Here is a 15,344-nt window from a genome sequence, read left to right as displayed (position 1 = left end):
TTCTATGTTATTATATACTAATTTAGTCCCACCTTGTTTCTCCCTTCAAGAAAAGAATGTGTGTTTGTGTATGTATATTTACAATCACTACTTATTAAGATTTACCAAATTGTTTTAAAATTTTCTTTTGTTATCATTGCTTTTGGCATACATCCTTTACTTCAAGTTTATCCTTCTTCTTACCGAAATAAATTCTTCCATAATTTTGTCATGGGATGTGAAAATGTACTTAACTCACTCTCACTATTGAATGATACTTTGCCTATGAAAGTACAGAAAGTACAGAATTATGGGTTGGCAATCATTCTCCCTCTGAACTGAAGGTGCTGCACTGTAGTTTGCTGGCATCTAGTATTTATAATAAATCTGATGATCAGTCTGTCTACCTGATGGTCAGTCTATTATTGTTCCTTTGTAGATATTCTGTGGAGATAATCTACTTTATTTTGGTAACTTTTAAAGATAAGTCATTTATCCTGGAATTCTGCAATTACATAAAGAAAGGTCTAGATGTGGATTCATTTTTGTATACCATGCTCAGGAGTTGGTTGCTAATTCAGTCTGAGAAATTTTCTTCAATTATCTCTCCTTTTTTACTTCAATACATTATTTTCTTTTTGTGGAAGTAAAATTTAAATACTGTTAAATGAACAGATTTTGACGACATAAATTGATGAGTTTTTGCCAATGTAGACACCCATATAACCAGCAATACCCCATTCAAATGACAAGACAGTTTTGATAACTCCAGAAACTTTCCTCATGTCCCTTTAAGTAAAGCCCCAGCCTCCCATAGGAAAACATTATTATTTCTATCATTAAATTAGGTGGCCTTGTCTAAAACTTTCTATGAATGAAATCATACAATATGTATTAATTTATATCCAGTGCCTTTCCCTCAGCATAATGTCTGTGAGATTCATACATTTTGTTATGCACATCAGTAAACTTTGCTGTTATTGTTTTGTTGAGCTATATTTCATTGTATGAATATACCACAATTTGTCCTTCCATTCCCTATGGGTGAACATTTGGTTGTTTTAAATATTTTGCTATTGTGAAAAAAGTTCTTAAAAAACATGTTTTTACAAGTGTTTGGGTAAGAATATATTTTTACATCTCTTGGGTAAATTCCTAGAAGTGGAATTCCTGGGTCATGTAGTAGATAAATGTTTATCTTTTTAAGAAATTGCAAAACAGTTTTTCCAAAGTGGTTGTACCATTTTACATTTATACCAGTTATGCATGAAAATTCAGTTGCTAAGATCCCCAGTAGAATTTGCTATGCCATTCAGTTTTTCTTTTTTTCTGTTGTTCTTATTGTCTTTTTAGCTATTCTGATAGGTGAGTAGTTGTATGTTATGAAATTAATTTGTGTTTCCTTGATAATGAAAGATGTTGAGCACCATTTCATGTGTTCATTAACCATTCATGGATCTCCTGTGTCTTTTCATATATTTTTCCTATTTTCATTGGGTTGTCATTTTTATTATTGAATCGTAAGCTTCTCTCTATATATAAACACACACACATTCTATAAACAAATCTCCCATTTGTGGCTCATCTTTCATTTTCTTAATGACTTTTGATAATTCCAATTAATCAATTTCATTTATAGTTATTGCTTTTTGTGTTATATCTAAGAAAATTCTGCCTGTTTCAAGTGACAAAAATGTGTTCCTATGTATATATTAAGAAGGTTAATTGTTTCAGTCTTTAGAGTTAGGCATGGTATCCTTTTAGTATCATTTTTGTATATGGTGGGAGGAAAGGCTCTAGGTTCATTTTTTCCAAGGGTTTATTAATTTATCCCATTATAATATTCAAAAAGTCTTCCTTTCCCCCATTATACTCCTTTGGCACCTTTGCTGAGTAATAATTGACTTAAATGTGTGAGTTTACTTATGGACTCCTTATTATAATTTCAGTGACATGATAATATTGATTATAGTAGCCAAATGACCACTGGTTAGGTAAATAATTGAAAGATTTTAAATAACAATGTGTCAATAGGGGATTTCTGGAAGATGGTGGTTAGGAGAGACAGGGCAAAAAAAAATCTCCATGAAAAATACTAGATAAAAGACAGAAAGTGACTCAGAACACAAGTTCCAGTGATTCATCAGCTGGACAAGGTCTTTTAAATCCACAGGAACAATGCACCTTGTGAAACTGAGAGTCTGCATTCTGAAATGAGTGATTGAACCTGCTGAATAACTGGCAGCTGTGTTATGGTCTGGAGAAACCATGGGCTGGTGTTTGGTGTTGGACTAGCTTAGAAAAACCAAAAGCAGCTGCAGATATGGCAGCAAGAACCACACAGTGAAGCATGGCAGGAAATGCATCCCAACAAACTGTGAGCATGCCTCAATATCTGGTATGGATGATAGCCTTTTGTGAACCCACTGTTAATTGTCTTGAAGCTGGGAAGGCAGAGGTTTAGCCAAAAGGGGAAATTAAAAAAAAAATAAAACTCATACAGTCATCTTCCTGGCAGACTGGGAATGCTCCTTCCCAGTGCCAGCACTGCAGCCCAGACCTGCACCAAACAAGCCAAAGCAGCAGGAAGTGTTTCCAGCAACACACACACGTGCCCCAATATCTGACAGGGATGGTAGCCCTTTGTGCACCTGCAGTTAATTGTCCCAGAGCTAGGAAGGTGGGCTGGTGTGAAAAAAGGGGGAAATTAACACACCTCATACAGCCATCCTTTCAGAAGGCTGGGAACACCCCTACATGGCCCTGTGGCTTAGAACTTCCCTTGGGGGATGGAACTCACTTGTGATGTAGCAGTCTTCCCTCAACAGAGGCCCTAGGAGGGCACAGCTTGGAAAATTGACCAACTGGTAAGATCCAAAGACCATATACCAATACTAAGGACTTGTGGGTCAGCAGCAGAGAAAACCTGTGTTAAGACTGTACTGAAGGTTTAGACTCTTGCAACAGCTTTAAATCTACAGAAACCTGGGAGGTTTGAATATTAAAGACACCCTCCCTCCCTAATCTCTCATACACACTCCCCACATTCAGGGTGGGCAGCACCAACTACACACACAAACTGGGTGGATCAGTTGGACCCCCACAAGATTCAGACCCCCACTCACCACAAAGAAAAATTGGGGAGAACTGTATTGAGGGGAATAGCTGGTTCATGGATGGCATATGCTGGTTAGTTAGAGAAAGTACATGGCACCAAGCTTTAGATCTGACAAATTAGAGATAAGTGTTTGAATAAACATATATATAGTAAAAGAACCCTATCAGGTTAAGTAAATGCCAAGAGGTCAAAAACAACAGAAAATTTTAAAGCATATGAGGAAACAGATGATATGGATAACCCAAACACTCAAATCAAAACATCAGAGGAGACATGGTATTTGGAGCAATTAATCAAAGAACTAAAGGCAATGAGAGCAAGTCACAGAATATAAAGGATATGAAGAAAATCCTAGAAGAGCATAAAGAAGAAATTTCAAGAGTAAATAAAAAAATAGATGATCTTATGGAAGTAAAAGAAACTGTCTACCAAATTAAAAAGACTCTGGATACTCATAGTACAAGACTAGAGAAAGATGGACAGTGAATCAGTGACCTCAAAGATGACAAAACAGAAAATGAAAGAACAATGAAAGAATGGGGAAAAATTGAAAAATTCAAAATGGACTTCAAGGATCTGATAGATAATATAAAACATACAAATACAAGAGTCTTTGGTGTTCCAGAAGGGGAAGAGAAGGGTAAAGGTCTAGGAAGAGCATTCAAAGAAATTCTTGGGGAAAACTTCCACAATATTCTAATCAACCCAAATACACAAATCATAAATGCCCAGCAAACTTCAATTAGAATAAATCCAAATAAACCAACTCCAAGTTATATTCTGATCAGATTGTCAAATACTGAAGAGAAGGAGCAAGTTCTGACAGCAGCAAGAGAAAAGCAATTCACCATTTACAAAGGAAACAGCATAAGACTATGTGGTGACTACTCAGTGGCCATAATGCAGGTGAGAAGGCAGTGGCATGACATATTTGAAATTCTGAGAGAGAAAAATTGCCAACCAAGAATTTATCTAGCAAACCTCTTGTATTAGTTAGGGTTCTCTAGGGAAACAGAATCAATGAGAGGTGTTTCTGACTATCAGATTTGTAAAAGTGACTCACACTACTGTAGGTATGCACAAGTCCAAATTCTGTAGAGCAGTCAGCAAGCTGTCAACAGCAAGGAAGATGTCTGATGAACTCCTCAGGAAATGAACCAGCAGCTTTGACAAACTCCTCAGGAAATGAACTGGGATCTTCGACGAACGTGTTCAATGAACTCCTCAGGAAATGAACCAGCAACTTCAACAAACTCCTCAGGAAATGCTTCACTGGGCAGCCGAAGAAGAAGAAAAATGTCCTCTAACTGTCTCGCTTATAAGTCTTCAAATGATTAATTGGATTAAATGCAGCCAATTGCATTCTCTCATTGTGGAAGACATGCCCTTTGATGAGTCATCAGTCACAACTGCAGTCAATTGACTGATGATTTAATAAACCAGCCTGTTGGTTTATTAACCAGCCACAAATGTCCTCATAGCAATTGTTAGGCCAGTGTTTGCTTGACCAGACAGCTGGGTACTATCACCTGGCCAAGTTGACACATGGACCTAAGCATCACACCTCTCCTTCAAATTTGAGGGAGAGCTTAAATTTTTCAAAGACAAGCAAATCCTGAGAGAATTTGCTAACAAGAGACCTGCCCTACTTCAGATACTAAAGGAAGCCCTAGCAACAGAGAAACAAAGAAAGGAGAGAGAGAGATGGAGAAATGTTTGGTACTAAAGTGATTCAGTATGGGTACATAAAAGGACATTAAGAGAAAGAGGGAAAATATATCTGAAAAACATAAATAAAAGGATAGGATGGCTGATTCAAGAAATGCCTTCACAGTAACAAAGTTGAAAGTAAATGGATTAACCTCCCCAATTAAAAGATATAGATTGGCAGAATGGATCAAAAAATATGAACCATCAATAAGTTGCACACAAGAGATCCATCTTAGACACAGGGACACAAGGAAATTGAAAGTGAAAGGATGGAAAAAACATTTCATGCATTCTACAGCCAAAGGAAAGCAAGAATAGCAATTTTAATCTCAGATAAAATAAACTCTAAATGCAAGGATATTATGAGATACATAGAAGGCTACTGCATACTAATAAAAGGGGCAATTCAACAAGAAGAAATAACAATCATAATTGTTTATGCACCCACTTTAGTTGCCACAAAATACATGAGACAAACACTGGCAAAATTAAAGGGAACAATTGATGTTTCCACAATAATTGTAGGAGACTTCAACACATCACTCTCTCCTATAGATAGATCATCCTGACAGAAGACCAATAAGGAAATTGAAAACTTAAACTATCTGATAAATGAATTTAAATTAACAGACATATATGGAACATTACATCCCAAATCACAAGGATAGACATTTTTCTCTAGTGATCATGGAACTTTCTATAGAATACATCATATACTGGGACATAAAACAAGCCTCAATAAATTTAAAAAATTGAAATTATTCAAAGCACATTCTCTGATCACAATGGAAAACAATTAGAAGCCAATAACCATCAGAGACTTAGAAAATTCACACATACCAGGAAGATAAACAACACACTACTAAACAATCAGAGGGTTAAAGAATAAATAGCAAGAGAAATTGCTAAATATATAGAGAAAAATGAAAATGAGGACAAAACATATCAAAACCTATGGGACGAAGCAAAAGCAACACTGAGTGGGAAATTTATAGTACTAAATGCATTCATCAAAACAGGAAGAAAGAGATAAAATCAAAGGACTAATGGAGCAACTGAAGAAGCTAGAAAATGAACAGCAAACTAAACCTAAACCAAGTAGAAGAAAAGATAACAAGGATTAAAGCAGAAATAAATGACATAGAGAACAAAAAAACAATAGAGAGGATAAATAGCACCAGAAGTTGGTTCTTTGTGAAGATCAACAAGATTGACAAACCTCTAGCTTGATTGACAAAATCAAAAAGAGGGAAGACCCATATAAACAAAGTAATGATTGAGAAAGGTAACATTACTGTGGATCCCAAAGTATTTAAAAAAATTATGAGTATACTATAACAACTGTATGCCAACAAACTGGATAATTTAGAGGAAATGGACAATTTCCTGGAACATAAGAACAACCTAGACTGACCAGAGAAGAAACAGAAGACCTTAACCAACCAATAACAAGCAAAGAGATCCAATCAGTCATCAAAAAGCTTCCCACAAATAAATGCCCAGGGCCAGATGGCTTCACAGGGGAATTCTACCTAACTTTCCAAAAAGAACTGACACCAAACTTACTTAAACTCTTTCAAAACATTGAAGAAAATGGGACACTACCTAACACATTTTATGAAGCTAACATCAATCTAATACCAAAAACAGGCAAAGATGCCACAAAAAAGGAAAACTACAGGCCAATCTTCCTAATGAAGAGAGATGCAAAAATTCTCAACAAAGTACTTGCAAATCAAAACCAAAGACACATTAAAAAACTCATACACCATGACCAAGTGGGGTTCATTTCAGGCATGCAAGGATGGTTCAACATAAGAAAATCAATCCATATATTACAACACATTAACAAATCAAAAGAGAAAAGTCAAATGATTATCACAATAGAGGGTGAAAAAGCATTTGACAAAATCCAACATCCCTTTGTGATAAAAAACATTTCAAAAGGTAGGAATTGAAGGAAACTTCCTCAGTATGATAAAGAGCATATATGAAAAACCCACAGCCAGCATTGTACTCAAAGGTGAGTGACTGAAAACCTTCCATCTAAGATCAGGAACAAGACAAGGATGCCCACCGTCACCACTGTTATTCAACATTGTGCTAGAAGTGCTAGCCAGGGCAATCTGGCAAGACAAAGAAATAAAAGGCATCCAAATGGGAAAGGAAGAAGTAAAACTGTCATTATTTGCAGATGATATGATCTTATATCTGGAAAACCATGAAAAATTGATGATGTAGCTACTAGAGCTAATAAATTTAGCAAAGTAGCAGGACACAAGATTAATCCACAGAAGTCAGTAATGTTTCTATGTGCTAGAAATGAATGATGTGAAGAGACACTCACAAAAAGATACCATTTTCAATAACAACTAAAAAAATCAAGTACCTAGGAATAAACTTAACCAAAGACATAAAAGAGTTATACAAAGAAAACTACATAGCTCTACTAAAAGAAATAGAAAGGGCCCTTAAAAGATGGAAAAATATCCCATGTTCATAGATAGGAAAGCTAAATGTCATTTAGATGTCACTACTAAAAGAAATAGAAAGGGCCCTTAAAAGATGGAAAAATATCCCATGTTCATAGATAGGAAAGCTAAATGTCATTTAGATGTCAATTCTACCCAAACTCTTCTACAGATTTGATGCAATCCCAATCAAAATTCCAACAATCTACTTTGCAGACTTGGTAAAGCTAGTTATCATATTCATTTGGAATGGGAATATGCCTCTAATTTCCAAAAACATTCTAAAAATTAAAAACATAGTGGAAGGGCTTTCACTCCCTGACTTTGAAGCTTTTTATAAAGCCATAGTAGTCAAAACAGCATGTTACTGGCACAATGATAGACATATTGATCAATGGAATCAAATTGAGAATTCGGAATTATACCCCAGATCTACAGCCGACTGATCTTTGATAAGGCCCCCAAAGCCACTAAATGGGGACATAACAGTCTTTTCAACAAATGGGGCTGGTAGAGTTGGATATCCATATCCAAAAGAATGAAAGAAGACCTCTAACTCACACCCTACACAAAAATTAACTCATAGTGGGTCAAAGACCTCAGTACAAAAGACAGTACCATAAAACACCTAGAAGATAATGTAGAGAAACATCTTCAAGTCCTTGTATTAGGCATCACTCCCTAAACCTGACACCCAAAGCACAAGGAACAAAAGAAAAAGAGATAATTGGGAACTCCTCAAACTTAGAAGTTTATGAACCTCAAAGGAATTTGTCAGAAAGGCAAAGAGGCCTCCAACTCAATGGAAAAAAAAAATTTGGAGACCATGTATCTGACAAAAGACTATACCTTGCATATATAAAGAAATCCTACAACTCAATGACAATAGTACAGACAGCCCAATTATAAAATAGGCAAAAGATATGAAAAGATTGTTCTCTGTAGAGGAATTACAAATGGCAAAAAAACACATGAAAAACTCATCTTCACTAGCTATTAGAGAGATGCAAATTAAGACCACATTGAGATACCATCTCACACTAATTAGAATGGCTGCCATTAAACAAACAGGAAACTACAAATGCCGGAGAGGATGTGGAGAAATTGGAACTCTTATTCATTGTTGGTGGAACTGTCTAATGGTTCAGCCACCCTGGAACTCAGTCTGGCAGTTCCTTAGAAAACTAGATATAGAGTTACCCATTGATCCAGCAATTGCACTTCTCTGTATATAGCCAGAAGATCTGAAAGCAGTCACATGAACAGATATCTTCATGCCAATGTTCATAGCAGCAATATTCACAATTGCCAAGAAATGGAAACAACCAAAATGACCTTCAACAAATGTGTGGATAAATAAATGTGGTATATACTCACAATGGAATACTACATGCTAGTAAGAAGGAACAGTGTTGTGAATAATATGACAACATGGATGAACCTTGAAGACATAATGCTGAGTGAAATCAGACAGGTACAAAAAGAGAAATATCATATGCTACCACTAATTTGAACATTGAAAAATGCGAAATAAATGGTTTACAATGTAGAATGTAGGGGAACTAGTGATAGAGAGAAATTAATGAAGAGGGAACAATAACCCAATAAGAACAGGTAAGCTATTGTGGGTAAATTTAATGTTCTGGGAATGCCCAGGAATGACTATCATCTGTTAATTTCTGATGGGTATGGTAGGAACAATTTCACAGAAATATTGCTATATTAGGTTATTTTATTGTGGTAGATTAGGAACATGTTGGAAGTAAAGTAGTTATTGTAGGTTAGTTGTCTTTTCCTTACTCCCTTGTTATGGCTTGTTTGAAATTTTTTTATTGTATTTTTAAAAATTTTTTTCATATAGTTAATAGTTAATTTAAAAAAAATGAGAAAACCATGTGTCAATATACATTGGTGTAAGTTGCTAGGAATATATGTTAGGATACCTCAAAATAAAAAGACAAACAGTAAAAACATGAAGATATTTGTGATGGTTACAATTAGAATAAAAACATGGTAATTTTCATAATCTCCAGTTATTTATCATTTTCATGGATATTAGCAAATTCACAATAGATAGAAATCAGGAAAACCTTGAAAATTTGACTTGGTCTCCTTACCAAAGAACAAGAGAAATATTCTGACAAAGGATTTGAATATGTGAGATTTGTCCTGAGAAAACTCAAGATTCACCTTTGAAATAAATATGAGAATAAGACATCTTAGTGACTTGACTAGATACAAAACTACTATACAAAAATCAATAACTTCCCTATAAAACAGCAATAGTTATAGTAGATATTACAAAAAATACATTTAAAATAGAAAGAAAAATACTAAATGCCTAAAGAGGTTTTTAACATAAATAGGCAGAGCTTATTGAAAGAAAATTACAAAATTTAGGAAGAAGTTTTCATATTTTTAAGCAGAAGAATTTATGCATTATAAGCAATGATGCATTTCATGAAATAATGAAATTTTGCTAATGTTAATTAGTAAATCCTCCAATTTGGGATTCATTTCTATTTTTTTTTTTTGCAAGTATAATCATTTACTTGTGTGATTATTACAGACATTCATGTTACCTAGAAAAATACAATATGCAGGAAAACTTTTCTGAGCATTTCATCCAGTTTGAATTTGCTATGGCAGTCCATGGGTCAGTGAATGATTTCACATAATGACAGTCATATGTAATCAGGGATGGTTCTTTATACTAGAAGTATTACAAGGTTTTGAGACATAAGCAATTTTTTGTAAACATGCATTAGAGTAACACAATACACGTGAATTATACTTACAATATATATGGTATGGAGGCAAAACATTATGTGCTTTATAGAACACAGAATGTTTCAAAATGCCCTCTTCATGAGTGGCTGCAAATGCAGCAAATCTGCAAGCATATTAGGACTACAGGGAAGCAAATTTAGTTGCAAGGTCAACAAAAGCACAGGAGATAGTGCAAGAGTAGTAAAGGTAGCCATAGGATTCTGACTCACAGATTGGAATGTGACAAGGTCTAAGATACAATGCCCTAAAGGACAGGGAGTATGGTATCTAAAGGACATGACACACCTGGCTTAACTGGTGAAGTTTTATTCATATGAGCCTGCTTACATATCAAATCCTTGGGATATGTTCCTCACAGTATTCTGACAGTAGTGAAAGAGCAAGGTGACCATGTTGAGAAGCCCTTCTTACATAGTTTCTATAGGCTGCCTTCATTCAGCTCCATTTTTTAAATTAACTTTATTTATCAAAAAATAAAAAAAAAAAAACATTTCCAAACAAAACAAAGCAAAGGAATAAAAAATAAACAAATATCATGAAATAACTTCACTGCTTTCAGTATGCTCCTACCATACCACAAGAAAATTTAACCATAGTCATTCCTGAGCACTCCCATATCATTAAGATTACCCTCATTGTCTTACCTGTTCTTATAAGATTATCATTCCCCCTTCACTAGCTGCTTTGCCCTTCCATTTTATGGAAGCCAAGAATGTATTTGCCATTAGGACAGGGCAGAAAAGTTGAATTTCAGAGGAATTTATATTTCTTTATTTCATAAGATATGAGGTTCTTTCTTTCCAGTCCTTTCACTCTCTAAAATCACTTCCGTGGATCCAAATCTCATTGGATGGATAAATTTAAAGTGCCTTAAAATGGCCCACATTGCTCTGCATAGTTTTTCCCTTGCTTACATTTTCCCTTACATCTTATCTCACACTTCCTCTCATTTTCTGCACTCCAGCGACTCTGGCTTTCTTTCCTCTCTTTTACTCCCTATGCTTCCTCCCATTTAATAAAGGCCTCTTATTAAATGCCTTCCCTCTTCACCTCCTACTCATGCTAAACCTCTTAACTCAAGTATCACTTCTTTAGGGAAGCATTTCCAGATCTTAAAGAGGTGAAATCCCTTTGTTTTGATCTCTTGACTCCATATACATCTTCTTTGCAAAATCTATTAAAATTTAAAATTATGTATTTACCAGTGTTTTTGATTATTTGAATAATGTTTGTCTCTGTCACCAGACCAAAAAAAAAAAAAAAAAAAAAAAAACAAAAACAATACATTATGACAGGGAACAAATTTGCTTTTATTTACTGTTGTCACTTTGGTGCATACCACAGAGCTTTACATATATTAGGAGAGTAATAAGTGTTTTTTTTCTGAATAAACATATTTGTATCTGTGTAGTCTTCTTTTTGAAAAGTGTATCCCTTTCCCCTTCATATTTCTTAGAAATTAAATAGCTATAAGGCCTGCCAATTCCACCATTATCAGGTTGACTTATTTTTTTACTCTTATTAAAATCAAGAGTCATGGAATCATAGAATTTTCAAGTTGGGAGTAACCTCAAACACAATCTAGTACAGTGATTTTCAAACTTTATGGACTTGTCTCAAGGATTGCCAAAAGGAGTTGTGAGGGAAAGGTTGATAAAGTGGAGCTTTGGAGCCCCAGTCTCGTAACCCCAGCAAATCAACTTTGATGTTTATTTTGTGTGTTGGAATTCCATGTAATTTTTCTTCTAAAAAAGGATTTAATGCTAAGTTCTTTTTGGATAATGTTGATTTATTTAACTCCCTTCATTTTAATGATAAGAAAATGTAGTCTTAGAAAAAAGTTACATTTGCAGGGATACAAAACTAGTTAGTCAGTGTCAGAACTAGAATTAGAACACAGAAAATCTGACTCCCAGCAATTTCAGGCTGGCTGCTATACACAGTATTTAATTATTAAACTGATCTAATTTTAGTTTTCTAGTTAACAAGATTAGTTAAGTTGCATGTGAAAATGATTAGGTGAAGTAGACCCTTCATGGTTCCTCATGCTTTCAACCAACCAGCAGCAAGACCTATATGTGTGTAGCTCTTAGCTTTTGGATGTATCTTGGTAAAGCAAAAATAATATGAACATTTGTCTCCAACATATATAGGTGGCTTTGAGTCCCAGTTCTACCACTTACTAGCTGTATAATTTAGGTATACTTGTTAAACTCTCTGAGTTCCATTTTACTCATCTGGAAAACAGAGATAATATCATCTTCCTAATGGGATTGCTTTGGGGATTATATGAAAGTGCCTAGCACAGGGTCTGGTCCAGAATTTGTTGTCAATATGTTTAAAAACCTTTTTTCTCCTCCTTTCCTTTCTCCTTCGCATTTGTATTTTCATGAGTTTACCAATCTGTAATTTATAAACTGTGGAAAGCCGCCTCCCGAATCGGGCCTAGCGTATGCGCTGCAGCCTGCTCTAGAGTTACCCCCGCCCATCGAGTGAGCCAAGATGGCGCCTGCATCCTGTTTCCGCATAGTGACGCATGTATCCGCCACCCGCTCCTACCAATCGAAATCCTGTATACGCGATACTAGCCTAGAAGCTTATTGGTTGTTAATTGTGTATAAAAGGTCTTACCCGGATGGGGTAGGGTGAGACAGCCCACAAGGAGCCGTGCCTGACGGCCACATCGAGGCTGCTCTCCCACGAGGCGCCGTGCCCCGTGTGGGAACCAGTAACACAGAATGTTCATCTAGCTGTAGTAAAGGGCTTGCTTTCACAACTGCCGTGTGGTTCGAGTCGTGATTCATGACCAGGTTAGTTCGCGCAGTCTGCATCTCTCTCTCTCCTTCCCTGTTTCCCCTCGCCGGCCGGGAACCGGGGACCGAGCGGGGCAGCGCCGGACAAGTGGTGGCCCGTACGGGGAAGCTCCTCCTCCTGCCTCGCTCTCGACGGTCCCTCTGTGAGGAGAGCAGCGCTGCGCGTCGAGCTTACGGCGGACTTCCCGCGCCTGATCAACGCGAGAAGGTGAGTGCGTCTTATTACATGATAGTTAGGGCCCGTGGGTTTTCAGGTGACCCCGGGGGACTCGGAAGAGCTCTCCGAGTGACTGAAGTATAGTGCCGACTGCAATCATGGGGCAGTCCGGAAGTTCACCTCTCTTAGCTCCCTTAAAGAACCTTTTGAAACAACGGGGTATCTCGGTCAGGAAAAGCTCCCTTCAGCGTTTTCTTGATGATGTTGATACTTTTGCCCCTTGGTTTGCCTGCACCGGCAGCCTTAGCCTACCCTCTTGGATGAAGCTCGGTCGCGACATAGACCGAGCGCGCCAGACGGGCGTGTGTATGGACCCGATTCTAGTACCCATATGGGAGACCGTCCATGCGGTCCTTGAACTAGAATCGGCTACCGGCCTAAGCCCGTCCTCTGTCTTGCAAGAAGCACGGTGCGCGCTCCAAGAAACCCAGTCAGTTTCGTCAGCGGACGGCTCCTGTAAGGGCAAACCGCCGGAGTCCAGTGACTCTGACTCAGAGTCAGATAGCGATACTGACGAGAAGGCGGAAGCATCCCCGCTAATTGAGTGGGAGGAGCCTCCCGCCACACCCGTGCGGCCTTCCGCCCCGCCAATGTCTACCGCTGCACCCCCAGGGACACCCCAGCTCCCAACTGACGCCTTGGGCGGTCCCACCAAAGGACCTCGCCGAGAGCTCCCTCTAGTGGCCATGCCCAGTAAATGTAATTATCCTTTGCTGCCAGACCCGGAAACCCCGATGGGTCGGTCAGGGGAGGGGCAACCTTTGCCGTACCCCCCGCCCGAGTATACAGGCCCTCAGGACCCTTTGCCATTAGGTAGTGGTGGGAGACATTTCTGGAGATGGAACCCTTTCACAACATTTAGACCTTTTGGCATGCTGGGTGGCTACCAGCCACTTGAGCCGCAGCCAGTCTCAGAAATGTACCCGGTTATTATCAATCCCCAAGGTGGCAATCGGCACGAATCATATGATTACAAACTATTGAGGGAATTGAGGCAGGCCGTCCATCAGTATGGCCCCAATGCCCCTTATACCTTGAACATGATCGAGAACCTCTCTGCTCTAAATCATACACCCGCAGATATTTTTCAGCTAGCCCGTGCTTGCTTGCCGTCAGGCCGATTCATAGATTGGAAAGCATGGTTTGAGGAGTTAGCTGAAGAGCAGGCCGCAAGGAATGCGGCGGGGAGACGTGGCGGGTGGAATGCTGACATGCTGTTGGGGAGAGGCGCCCATGCCCAGAACCAAACGGGTTTCCCACAAGAGGTCTATGCCCAGATCTTCCGCTGTTTTGTGGGTGCCTGGAAAAAGCTAACAGGTGAGGGAGAGGCTCAGGCCTCACTCAGCAATATACACCAAGGCCCCACAGAACCATTTGCGGATTTTGTAGCCAGGATGCAAACCGCAGCTGAGAGAATCTTCTCAGATCCAGGAGTAGCAGAGACTGTGGTTAAGCAAATGATTTTTGAGCAGTGCAACAAGGAGTGCAAAGTTATCCTGGCACAAAACAGAGCAAAAAATTTGACAGAGTGGGTCAGGCTCTGTAGAGATGCTGGCAGCCCTTTAACTAATGCAGGTCTAGCTGCCATGCTAGCCAGCTCCCTACAGGTGGCTACAAAAAGCCCGAGAACCTTAGGGGCAAAGTCTAACGGGTGCTATGGCTGTGGCCAATCAGGGCACTTTAAGAGAGATTGTCCCAATAGACGTCAACCCCCTGCCACTCAACGGTTTGGCGAACCAGGTGCAGCAACCAGGCCGTGTGGCCGTTGCCACAAAGGCCCCCACCGCGCAGAAGACTGTAAATCGGTTTTCGATGCGCAGGGTAGACGCCTCTCTGGCCGCCCCGAGCAGATTCCAAAAAACGGGAAGAGGGGGTCCGCCCTTTCGACGGACCCCCTTGCATGCCATTCGACAACACAGGATCCGATCAAATTCGTGCGTCCCCCGGCTCAGCAGGACTGGACCTCTGTGCCACCTCCAGACTCGTACTAACCCCCTCCATGGGTGTCCAGTTAGTAGGGACCTCCTTCAAGGGGCCCTTACCGGCTGGTACTGTAGGGCTCATATTGGGAAGAGCATCCACGGCCCTGAAAGGATTAACAGTTATACCAGGACTTGTAGATTCAGATTTCACAGGCCGTGCCCAAGTTATGGTTCAATCTCAGTGGGGCACCTTAGTCATTGCAGAAGGTGATAAGCTGGCGCAGCTCCTGCTCTTACCCAGCTTACATGCAGTCTTTCCAAGCA

Source organism: Choloepus didactylus, chromosome X (genome assembly GCF_015220235.1).
Source record: "Choloepus didactylus isolate mChoDid1 chromosome X, mChoDid1.pri, whole genome shotgun sequence".
In the NCBI taxonomy this organism is placed as follows: domain Eukaryota; kingdom Metazoa; phylum Chordata; class Mammalia; order Pilosa; family Megalonychidae; genus Choloepus; species Choloepus didactylus.
This window is presented reverse-complemented; position numbering follows the sequence as displayed.